At 34.9% G+C, this 13,004-nt stretch overlaps 1 protein-coding gene across 4 annotated transcripts in view; it reads right to left on the bottom strand.

Moving 5' to 3' along the window:
* The window catches only part of BANK1 (B cell scaffold protein with ankyrin repeats 1), a 280,683-nt gene that overhangs the window by 249,392 nt on the left and 18,287 nt on the right, over positions 1-13,004 (bottom strand). The window lies entirely within an intron of this gene.

Below are 13,004 nucleotides of genomic sequence, written 5' to 3'. Positions count from 1 at the left end.
TTTCAGGTCATAAAAAATTGAATGGAATACAAATTTTGTCACTCAAGTTGTAGCTTTAGGGAAAAATTAAAAGCAAAAAAGATAGGGATAGGGAGGGGAATTTAACGAATAATTTATCAACACTATATTAAGCAAACAGAAAGCCTAAGTAGAGCTAAGAGAAACACAAGCAAGATGAAAAGATTAGCAGATTAGATTGTTGTTGTGAGAAGATATTATGCAAATAATATTAACAGTAATAATATGATCATAAAAATAAAACACAGCATGCAAAAACTAGTAGAAATAATAAGCAGAGAAGAAAAAAAACCCATAGTATAAAGTATAAAAAGACCAGAGATTAAAATCAGAGTTCAAAGAAATTGATTTAACTTTTTCAAAAATATCATTTAAAAGTATATACGAGATAGGGAGACAAGTTGAGCCAAACAGTACCATTACCCTGATAATATATAAATTAGAAAAGCAATAACTAGGTTAAACATAGATAAAATTTTAATTTCTGGAGTAAAAGAAAAGCTCAATATTTTCGTAGTAAATGCAGAAAAAGAGAACAGAGTCCTAGCAATTGGTAAAAATATGAATATCTGGCTAAAAGACTAAAAATAGGAAAAGACTCAATATGAAGACAACCTAAAAGCTAAAGTAGAACAAAAGACATAGCAAAATATTTTAAATGTAATTTTAGAAGTCCTTAAAATATGAAATAAAAAGAAACCAGTTTCATGTATCAGTGGAGCACGATCATGTTCTAAGAAAAATTGTTAAGGGAAAACCTATTTTGATTAAATTGCGTTTGGTTTAGTGATTATTATAAAATGTCTCCACCTACTCAGGAAGGAAGAGCAAGTCACCCAGGAGGAGAAAAATATTAAGTTAGCCATAGATTTCTTCAGAGCAATTTCAAACCCAGATTATAATGAATTATAAGAAAGTTCTTACAAAAATAATTTTTATAGTGTATTCATATTGTAGTATATTATACAGCAGTGAAAATGAATCACTGTTAAGTACCACATGGGTAAATCCAAAGACATAATATGAGGTGAAAGAAAAAAAAAGTATATTTCATGATTGTATTTATATGAAGTTCAAAAACAGAAAAAAGATCCATGCTAATGCAGATAGAGTATCTGGGCATAGGATTAAATGAAAGCAGGGATGGGAGAACCTGCCAGGATTCTGGAAATGTTCTTATCTTGGTCGGAATGGCTGTCACATAAAGTATACACAGATAAAAATTTAATTATCTGTGTACCTTAGATTTTGTGTGTAAATTATTCTGCAATAAAAAGTAAAGTATCAAAAGAAAGAAGAAAGATGCTTTCTCTTTCAACTTTTTGATTCCTAAACAATACCTACCACAATTTCTTGAACAGGTTTTCAATAGATTTTTAAAATTTATTTATGTGTGTAGGATGAAAATGACATCTGGCAGAAAGCATATGGGAAATCATACACAAGTTGTGTATGAGTCATCAAGGTAGTTCTGTTATTCCCTGTGTAGTAACTCACCCAGCCTGGATGCTAAATAAATACATGTTGAACAAATACAAACATGGTACCGTAATTCAGTATTTTTATGTTTGAGGAACAGTAGAGAAAGTTTTCCTTCTATTATTATATACAGCTAGAGTAAGCTACTTTATAGTTATAAAATAAGGACAGTAAAGAAAAAACTAATAATTAAATTACCAGATGCTTCAAGTAAACTAGGACTCTACGTGTTTTACATATATCATTTTACTTTATTCTCAAAATTATCCTATGTAATAGGTTCAAATATTAATGTCATTATACAGACGGGAAACTGAAGTGGTACGGGAATTAGGATTCCAATGCAGGCAGTCTGATCCTACAGCCTATAGTTTTAACCTCTAACAGCAAAGGACACTATAGAATTATTTGAAAGATTAAGATAGATTCTTTGTAGTGATATAAGTTAGGTTAGTCAATATTTAGCAGCCTATGAGTTATTCTTAAGTATGCAAAGTATGTGAAAGCTTACCGGGACTCTGGTTTCCTACCAAGGAAAAAGAGGAAATAGAACATATGATATACTCCAGATATGGTTATCTATGAAGAACTTACAGAACTTTCTTCTTAACTCTAAAACTTAAATCAATAAAATTACAGAACAAGCTTTGAGGATATTTGAAAGTACAGAATGAGGGGAACCTGGGTAGCTCATTTCGTTAAGCATCTGACTTGATTTTGGCTCAGGGTAATGAGATTAAACCCCAGGTATGGCTCCCTGCTCAGTGTGGAATCTGTTTGTCCCTCTTCTTCTGCTCCTCTCCCCCTCTTACTCTCTCTCTCTAAAAATAAAATAATAAATAAATAAAATAAAATAAATAAAAATAATAATAATAAAATAAATAAAATAAAATAAAATAAATAAAAACTTTAAAGTACAAAATGAGTAATTCCCATGTTATGTGGTTGGGTATCACACTACCATAAGATATCAAATCTAGAGACAATAATAACCTATCTTTCAAAACTTCCCAAGAAAGAGTAGACAGGTAGTCTCTCTCAATACTCTACGGCCATTTTACTTTTAGGCTGAAATTAAGTGTTCCTTTTAAATTTATATTTGACCTATAGTTAGTCAATAACCCCTACAGGACACATTTCAAAAGCATTAAATGTCATCCATTTCTTCTCTATGGATAAAATCATTTCAATATTTTAACCTTTAACTTTCTCAATTATTATTTAATAATATGTGTTGCTAAGCACATAACATGTATTCTTTCATTTAATATTCATAAAACTATATGCAGTTGTCTTGTTATTCTTATTTTACAGGTGATCATACTGAGCCTCAAAAAGCTTCCGTAACTTGTCAGGGCCACAAAGACAGTAATTGGTTCTTATGCTGCCTTCCAATCTTTTCTTTTTGAAACCATGTTGAGTCAAAATACAAAAGATAATAAAAGCACTTTTCACAGCCATGATTTTTCTCTTCTTTACTCTACAAAACAGAAGCTTGTCCTTGAGTAAGATTTGGACTATAACCCCAACAATAGTTCTCTATTGACTCTCAAGACAAACCTACTAGCCTTTGTTTTACACACTTGAAATAATCAAACTTAATCATTATTTGCCAGTTTAATGTGAGTTATTGTCATTAAGATTTTCTGACTTCTATAGGTTGTGAAATGAAATAATAAATGATGAATCTGAAATACACAAATACAAAATTTTCATTCCTAAAAAGCTTAGTCAAAATAAAAGGAAATTGCTTTTGAAGATTAAATAAAGTCTGTAAATAAATTATTTAAAATGTAAATTTCCAGTCTGGCAACATAATGTAAATGACATCATTTTACAATGATAGAACAGAATACAGCCATGTAATTTTTATAAATATACTCCAAAATGTTCTTTCAGATTCCATAATGATGCCTTTTATTTATCCTACAAAATACTATAGTAACTTTTTTAACTTGAAGGAAATTTGTATCAGTAATTGATATCACTAATTGCTTTTACACAGAGAGCAGATTACACTACATATTACCAAAAGAAATGTGACTGGTCATGAATCAAAATCCTTCCTGAATCAAAATCCTTCCTATTACATATATGTAGTTTTAAATGGCATATTTTCTTCTTTTTGAATAATATCCCATCTTTTATCCATGTGTGCATAATGAAGAAAAACAGTATAATGCATCTTTTCAATATTATATTTTTTTACCTGGTGACCAAATTGTAGAAAAAAAAGAGCAGAAAATTACGAAGAAATTATTTATAGCCATAATGGACTCAGTAGTCATAACATGAACACTAATCTTGATGGAATCACACACACACACAAAATATATCATTATTCAAAATATACAGTAAATGTAAACAAACTTGTCTTATCCTCTAACTTTGTGCTGTAACTAGTACAACAAAGAAACAAAACTAGGGACTTTTTTTCAAAGGCATTAATGTAGTAAAACACACTATAACTCATGTTTCTTCCCCAGGAAAGTTGGTTAATTTCACTTATTCATAGTAGCAAAAAATATCAGGTGCTTTCTTTATATATCTGTATAGCAGATTCTACTAATGTACATCCCATATCTTCCTGGCCCAAGAGCTGCAGCTCAGTGATAGGCTATTAAGCACACTGACCATTTCCAACCTCTGTTCTACTGCCTGAACACTTTCTGTGCTCTGAGGGAGTTTCCTCAGTGTGTGCATCTGCCTGGCAGCTCAGAGGTGTGGGGATTTAGGGCAGGGAGGGCTGGAAGGCAACCCTCAGTCAATGCAGGATGGAAATCAATGTGTAAATAACAGCTCTTCCTTCACTAGGACTATTCTGGGGTTTAATTCTATACAGTAATTAGAGGAACCCCAGTGATGCTGAATTGTAATTGTCTATTGTTATTCTGCTTATTAATATACACATTATTAAGCTTTTCTCCCCTTGTCTCACATTCCCTATTTTTTCACTAGTGCTTCATGGGCTTATTCTCTAAATCAACTACCTGCACTCATGTCCAGTTCTCAGTTTTCTTCAGGGGAAATATCTCTCTCTCTCTCTCTCTCTCTCTCTCTCTCTCTATATATATATATATATATATATATATATATATAAAACTTAGCTCTTCCTTTCAAATACAGGAAGGCACCAACACATCATTTTAAGATTATGCTTTTCAGCTATAATGAAGAACAACCAGGAAAAGTTATTTTTATACAAATGCAAAACCTTCCTCTTTCTTCTTCCTTTAAAGATGCAAACAAATGCTTTTATGAGTCACAGAACAAGCTTGCATGAGAATTTTTTCTTTTTTGTAAAAAAAAGCATGGTTTGTACTGTTACAGGATTATTTTGCAAAGCCCTTCTACCCCTCACATATAAACTGCAGGTGTTCATTTCCTCTATTTCTATCAGTTTTTAATCTCTGACACAAATTGTTAATAGTTTATTTGAAAATTATAAACACAAAAGATTATATATCTATGAACAGATTTTAAAATATTTAAAACTTACTTAGTGTAAATTTGTGGAATCCTATTTCTGCAAAGTCCATAACCTTTCCCTCCTATTATTGCATTACTCTATAGATTACTCAATCTAACACAACACTGACCATAAGACAGGCTATTATTTGATATTCCTCTAAGAAAAAATACTGTGATCAAATAAACATAATATACTATAATTTTTTTAAGAGAGGGAGGAGAGAGGTGCAGAGGGAGAGGGGGAGAGAGAATCTTAAGGAGCCTCCATGCCTAGCACCAAGCCCAATGCAGGGCTCAGCTTGATCTCACAATCCTGAGATCATGATCTGAGCTGAAACCAAGAGTCAAATGCTTAACTGGCTAAGCCACTCAGGAACCCCAATATACTATAAATTTTAAGATGAATTCTGATTTCAGAGAATTTGACTAGCTCCAAACAAAAGCACGTTCAGAATTCATTAAATATGGTAATAGTATCATCTTACATATTCTCAAGTGCTTCTCATTTCTTCAATTCACTCTCAAGAATAATCTCCTTAGGACTTGGATATTTTTAATGATCTGTCCAGACTGATTACATCACCTAGGCTCCCATGCCCATGCCAGTGGAAAGCACCATCAGAACACTAGATGGTGAGAAAAAGGAATGATAGAGTTCATTACTGGCTCTCTCACTCACTTCCCCCTTCTAGTTCTGGTAGGATCTGCATTCTTTTGTGGCCTCTTTTCTGTGGCTTTTCTTTCATGGCTCCAGTTTTCATAAGCTCTAGCAACAATTGTCCCTCCTCTTCCCTCACAAGGGTAGTAAAGGGTTCCTGCTATTAGTCTTCCAATACTTAACTATCCCTGCTTGAGTTCTTCAGCCCTGCACATGTTAATAAATAATCCTTTTATAATTGTTTTCAGTTAAAATCTTTGATAGTGACATCTGTTTCCTGTCATGATTCTAATAAATACAGGTACTGGGAGTGGCCACAGGAAATAAATTCTATGAGATGGATTTTGGATTTGTGTTGCTTTCATAATTGCAGAGTGTATAAACAACCCCTTGCCAAAGGAAAATAACAGATTGGCAATTTATGGCATGCAGAAGCAACATAATGACTCAGTGTTTCACCAGGGATAATTTGGTATGGACTGTCAATGGAAGGGAAAGTTTTAGGAGATCAAATGCCTATGGAATTTAGTTAATACGGTGGCAATAGGGATTATGGAGAAGGGCGAAGGATATATAATGGCTTCTCTGACTGTCCTAGAGAGCATGCATATGAACAAAGACAGGGGTAGAGCTCCAGTAGCAGGGAGACCCCTCCAAGATTCTTAAACCAATGTGAGGACAGTTTAAGAAAGGGTAGAATCATAAGACTCAAGTAAGACTGGGGACAGAGATGAGGCTGAGAACTTTTTTTTTTTTTAAAGATTTTATTTATTTATTCATGAGAGATGGGGGCGAGGGCAGAGACACGGGCAGAGGGAGAAGCAGGTTCCATGCAGGGAGCCTGATGTGGGACTCGATCCCAGGTCTCCAGGATCAGGCCCTGGGCTGAAGGCGGTGCTAAACCGCTGAGCCACCTGGGCTGCCCAAACTTTAAATTCCCAAGCATCTCTGAATCATTCTTAACTGAGGGAACCTGTGTTCCCTTGTAAAAACAAAAACAAAATTAAAAAGAAAACATTTTAAGAATTTTACCTAAGACAAATGCCTTACAAGCAATGTCAGATTTCCTCAGCATCTATGCCAACACTCCTCCTTGATTGCCCATAAGATCAGTAACTAGCATGAGATCCCATAAGTAAAAGGAATTCCAGAAAAACTATTTCACATGCAAAAATTATTACAGAATCTTGCCAATATGTATCAGCATTAGTCTGGAAACTATGTATGGAATGGATTTTAAGAGGTATTAGACCAAGGATGGCAAAAGAGAAAGACTAAACCTGAATGAATCCATCAATATGGTTGTATTCCTATAAGATTCAGAACTCAAGTGCCTGGGGTAGCACTAGCAGCCTATTAGAATAGATAATTAAAATCTGGACTCCATCAGTATAGAGTAATGTGATTACATTGCCAGACTTGCCTTCCATTATGAAGAAAAGGGGCAGGCAGGCAAACTTCTTCTTAAACAGCTAGACAGTAAATACCTTAGGCTTTGGGGCTACATATATTCTTTTTCTTTCTCTCTCTACCCCACTGCTCCACCTCTTTTCCTTCTTATTTTTCTTTTTTTATAACCTTTTACAAGTATAAAAACTATTCTTAGCTCATAAACTATAGACAAATAGGTCACCACCTGGGTTTTGCCTATTGGTTACAGGTTTCTAACCCTTGTTCTAGAGTATTCTGATATTCTCTTTACTAAACATCAAAAAATTCAATCATGAAAAACTCTGTGGTATCTATCCTGTGTAGCCTGGACATGATAATAAGAATTGGATATTCAAATTGAACTTTTTAAGAAATATATTTTATTTATTTATTAGAGACAGAGAGTGAGTGAGAGAAAGAGCATGCGTGGGGGAAGGGGCAGGGGGAGAAGCAGACTCCCCGCCAAACAGGGAGCCAGACTTGGGGGTCCATCCCACTGAGCCACTCAGGGGTCTCGAACTTTTTCATATCAATGAGGAATAATGAAGTCTGGATTGGTAGAGAATTAATGACAGCACTTAATCATTAGAGGCAATTAAGTAATCCACATATTTTTCACCGCAAGGATCTGTTGAGGTAACTGATCTGAAAGTCCTTATAAATAAACTATACGTATAGTAGATGAAGCTTCAGTTTTACCTTTATAAACAAAACAATTCTAAATTTGGGTACAAAAAATGACTTAAGCTGTGGTAAGTGAAGATTCACAGCCTCCTATTTGGTTTACAGACTCAAAACCCTTTGACTGAGGGAAGGCCAAATCCCTTGAGAAAGGATTCTTCTTTCCTTCTAAACATGCATACAATGAATCTTCCTTTAAGCATTTCCCCAAAGACCTGCAGCCATGTGCACTGGGAAAAAGGTATACCCATATCTCCTAGTCCTTATTATTTATTGATTTCCATGGACACAAATTCCTGAAGACCTAAAATGGCATCCTGGTAAGAATGGGAACTTATGGAAACCTGGTGTAATGACAAATGACATCTTGCCTTGGGCATATTTAATAATAGTTCCAATGGGTCCATAAAGATATCCTGGGCAATATATAGTGGAAATATACATACATAGCAAAGGGCAGAATTCTTACAGGGAATGAAGATATTATGGTAGGAAAGGGAATATATAAATATCTAGAATTGTTCAGCTTCATCCACCCACCACCCACTACCAAAAGCATAAATTAAAACAAATACTATATTCCTGGGATAATTGTAAGGATTGGCACCACCAAGAAAGATTTGAAAGATGTAATAGTGGTTATATCTTCACATCTTCACTCAACTCATCAGCTTACTGGTACAAACTGTCAATTTTCATCAACATTACTAGGTGTTGATATCAACTGCTGTTCTACACATATCTTTATTGGGGCAAATTAACCAGCTTACAGAAATTATTTACAGACATTGACCTGGTAAATACTTTCCTTGTAACGGCAATCAATAAAGATAATAACCAGTTTGCATTCACCTGGCAGGGACAGGAGCACCTGTCATTGATTTACCTCAAGGCTATGCTTTCTGTCATAATATAGTCTGCAGAAATATTGATATACCATAAGGCATATTGTAATACATATGTAATGTATAATTGATGATATTATTTTAATTAAACTTGCTCACAAAGAGCAAATCCCCTAGAAGATTTAATATATGACACTTATGTACCAGAGTGTGAGGTTTATCACCATGCTGAAGTTCAGTGTCCTTAAATATTGCAAACTTCTGTACACCCAATGGTTTAAGGCATATCAGGACACCCCTAAATATTGAAAAATAAGTTACTGAATTTTACCACCGGACAGGTCTTTTTGTATCCTGAAGGAAGCATATATACCTGGGTCAGTATCCCGACCACTTACCAGTTAACCAATAACTATACCAGCTCTAAGTGGGGCGAGATTAAGAAAGAGTTCTGCTATAAGGCTTGGCTGCAGTGCAGTCTTCCCTGTCATTTGGACTTTATAATAATATTATTTCATGGTTCTGATAACTATAAAAAATCCATAATTCATACCCCTAAAGTTTTGGAGAGAGACCATGTTTTATTCTTCCAATGATTCTTTACCAAAATATACATTTGATTGTGAGTAACCATATTCTATTAGGAAACCGAAATGATAAATACACAACCAGCCCCATGTAGGTCTGTATGGGTTAAGTTCCATGAGCATGTGGCTAAATCTTCTGTGACAACAGATCCTATTGTTTTAACACCTTTCCCTCAATACATAGCTATAGCCTCATGGAGACTTATTTAACTTGTGAAAGAAAAAAAGAAGCATGACAGCAGTTTGAATGGGTCTGAAAACATACTGGCAACAGCCCAGAATGAGTGGTTACTGCATCATAGCCCATCCATAGCTATCCCTGAAAGAGAACAGTGAGAAGAATTTCTCCCAGTTTGACAGAACTTTGAGTTGAGTCTCTTAATTGTCTACCCGAACTATAAATCTACTATCAGTAAAAGAAGAAAGAGCAGGAAAGGATATGCTCATTTCAGAGTTAAAATATACAAATGAGGTTACTAATTAAGAAAATATCAAGAATACATATAGATGGCCAATAGACACATGAAAAGATGCTCAACAGGGGGATCCCTGGGTGGCTCAGCAGTTTAGCACCTGCTAACGCCCAGGGCGTGGTCCTGGAGTCCCGGGATCGAGTCCCACATCGGGCTCCCTGCATGGAACCTGCTTCTCCCTCTGCCTGTGTCTCTGCCTCTCTCTCTCTCTCTCTCTCTCTCTCTCTCTCTTTCATGAATAAATAAATAAAATCTTTAAAAAAAAGAAAGGATGCTCAACATCATTGATCATCAGGGAAATGCAAGTCAAAACTACAATGAGATATCACCTCACATCTGTCAGAATAGCTAAAATCAAAGACACAAAAAACAACAAGTGTTGGCAAGGACGTGGATAAAAAGTAACCCTGTACACTCTTGGCAGGTGTACAAACAGGTGCAGTCACTGTGGAAAGCATATGGAGGCTCTTCAAAAAGTTAAAAATAGAACTACTCCAAAATCCAGTGTATTTACCTCCAAAACACAAGGCACTAATTCAAAGGAATACATGAACCCCTATGTTTATTGCAGCATTATTTACAATGGTCAAATTATGAAAGCAGGCCAAGTGTTGAGCGACTGATGAATAGACAAATAAAATGTGTTATCCATACACAATGAAATATTATTCAGCCATAAAAAAGAATGAAATCTAGCCATTTGCAACAACATGGATGGAGCTAAAAGTTACAATGCTAAGTGAAATGCTAAGTGAGCTACAAGTTACAATGCTAAGTGAAAGTCAGAGAAAGACAAATACCCATATGACTTTACTCATACCTAAATGTAGAATTTAAGAAATAAAACAAATGAGCAAATGGGAAAATAAAAGAGAGGCAAACCAAGTAACAGAATCTGAACTACAGAGAACAAATTATTGGGGACTACAAGGTGGGTAAGGGATGGGGCAATAAGTGTTGGGGTTTTAGGAGTGCACTTGTCATGATTGTACCTCAATTGCTATAACTATAAAAGATAAATTTGGCAAGGAATTAACAAAAATTGAAAAAATATGTCCAGAATGGCAACTCCCTAACAAAGTAACTAAACTATTTAAAATATATTTTAAACTCTATTTATTATATGCCATATTACCTAACCTTGAAAATATATGAAGAGAGAACATGATACAACTCTAAAGTAGTCACTAATAATTTCAGTAAATCTCTATTCTAAAAGTTGCATCTTCTTTAAATGACCAGGAGACATTAGTAGGGACCAGGATTCAACTAGTATCCCAATCCTTACCTGTAGTTGTTTCATTAAGCTTCTGTAGTATACAAGGGCATATGTTCTTGATAGCTCTTGGTCTATGGTCAAAGATCTACTGTGTTTTGCTGTGTAACTCTGTCTAATTCTGAAATTTCATGGTACAAACTCACAGATATACACCACAGTAGGCAATGCCAATCTCATCAATAATTAAGGCAATATTTTATTTCATTTCTATTTTATTCTTTTGTTTTATTTCTCAATTGTTTAACAACTTGAGGATTGAAGAGGGATATTTATTGTTCCATCCCATCACCATTCTCAATACAAATCTCTGACTCTTCTTTTATTGGAAGATGACTTAACACTGAATTGTAAATGTGACATATTTCAAAAGAACTTAAGTTCCTTTTAATACTAATAATACACGAAATGCATTCATATTAATTTTGTGGTGTATTTTCTTTATTCACAGTGTTGCAGTTTTAAGAAAAGGTTTTGAACTCAATTACAGTTAAAAACAAAAATTTAAACTTAAAACACAAGTTGGAATGTTTGACAGACTTGCCCAAGATCATATCAAGAGTAAGTCACAGAGCTGGGCTTAAATTCACACTGACTACCAACTCTGGCTTGAGTATCCAGCCACAATGCAGGCACTATTCTCAAAAAAAAAAAAAAAAAAAAAAAAAAAAGAATTAAACTTCAGTCCCTTCATTGAGGTTGGTTCCCAATGGATAAGAGCATATGATCAGTTGATCCGATTAAAAAGAGATTTATCTTTAGGTACATTGGCAAATCTAATTTTGCTGCCCTAGTTCTGAGCAAGAGAAAATTGTGTTGGTATTCCCTTGTTTCTTTGCTCTCCCTCACTCCCCATATCTACCCCTTCTTCCCAGAGCACAAGATGATGGCAGTGGTGGGGGAAAAAGTACAGCTAATCATGGCTTAAGAACAATGACCAGATAGTTTGGTTTTTTTCCTGAATTCCTTTCATGGACTTTAGGAGAGATTTAACTATGCAAATAAATACTCTTCAGTCTCCATTACTGAGGTATATAAATCAAGGACATGACAAATACACTCCATGTCCTCAAATTCTAATGAAATATTGCAATCTAATTACATAAGCAAATATTTGATTATCATTTAGACACTAATGTCTTTCAATAGTTTTGTTATGTGCAGAATTACATATGTTGTCATAATATGAGAAAATAACTGAGTAAGAAGACACCTTTAGCAAAACTCTGCAGGAAGTTTATCTCACAAACTACTATAGTAGTTTCTAAAATATTCTAATATAGTAGATTCTAAAATATCTTAGAAATGGCTATATACTAGAAATATATGCATACTGAAAGGAAGAATAGGATGATTGTCTACTCATTTGTTTAAAGTAACACGAGCAAGCGTGTAAACTCCCACCCCTTCCTTCCTGATATCTGCGTTCTCTGCAGCCATTATTGACTAAAAGGGAAACAGCAGACCTAGCAAAGTGTATCTCCTATCACTCCCAGAAGCAACCCAAGGCCTCCTGGGGCCTATGCTCTCAATAAACATGGCTCCTGGGTAGAGCTCACACAATGGCAATGAATCAAAACCCTGGGTGCCTCTAGGAAAGGCCTCAACCCTTTTGTGCATTTGGTAAGAGCTACCCTGCCCCATTCTGACTCCATTCTCTTCTCATAATGTGGTCAAGGTATTACTTGCACCAGAACCACTTTGGGAACTTGGAAAGAATTGGGATTAGGGTTATCATCCATCATATAATGAAGCATCCAAAGCAATCCTGGTAATTCTCTAGTCCATTCAAGTGAGAATTAATGTAATCCTTTTAAATATAGATAGTATTTCTAGTACCATATTTGGTGATTTCATTTTTTTTAAAGATTTTATTTATTTATTCATGAGAATACACAGAGAGGAGAGAGACAGAGGCAGAGACACAGGCAGAGGGAGAAGCAGGCTTCACGCAGGGAGCCTGACATGGGGCTCAATCCAGGGTCTCCAGGATCACACCTGGGCTGCAGGTGGCGCTAAACACCTGAGCCACCGGGGCTGCCCATATTTGGTGATTTCAGTTACAATTATTATCTCTCAAGTTTT

Source organism: Canis lupus, chromosome 32, assembly GCF_003254725.2.
Source record: "Canis lupus dingo isolate Sandy chromosome 32, ASM325472v2, whole genome shotgun sequence".
NCBI classification, from domain to species: domain Eukaryota; kingdom Metazoa; phylum Chordata; class Mammalia; order Carnivora; family Canidae; genus Canis; species Canis lupus.
Note: the sequence above shows the minus strand (reverse complement) of the source record. Positions and strands in the feature narration are given on the sequence as shown.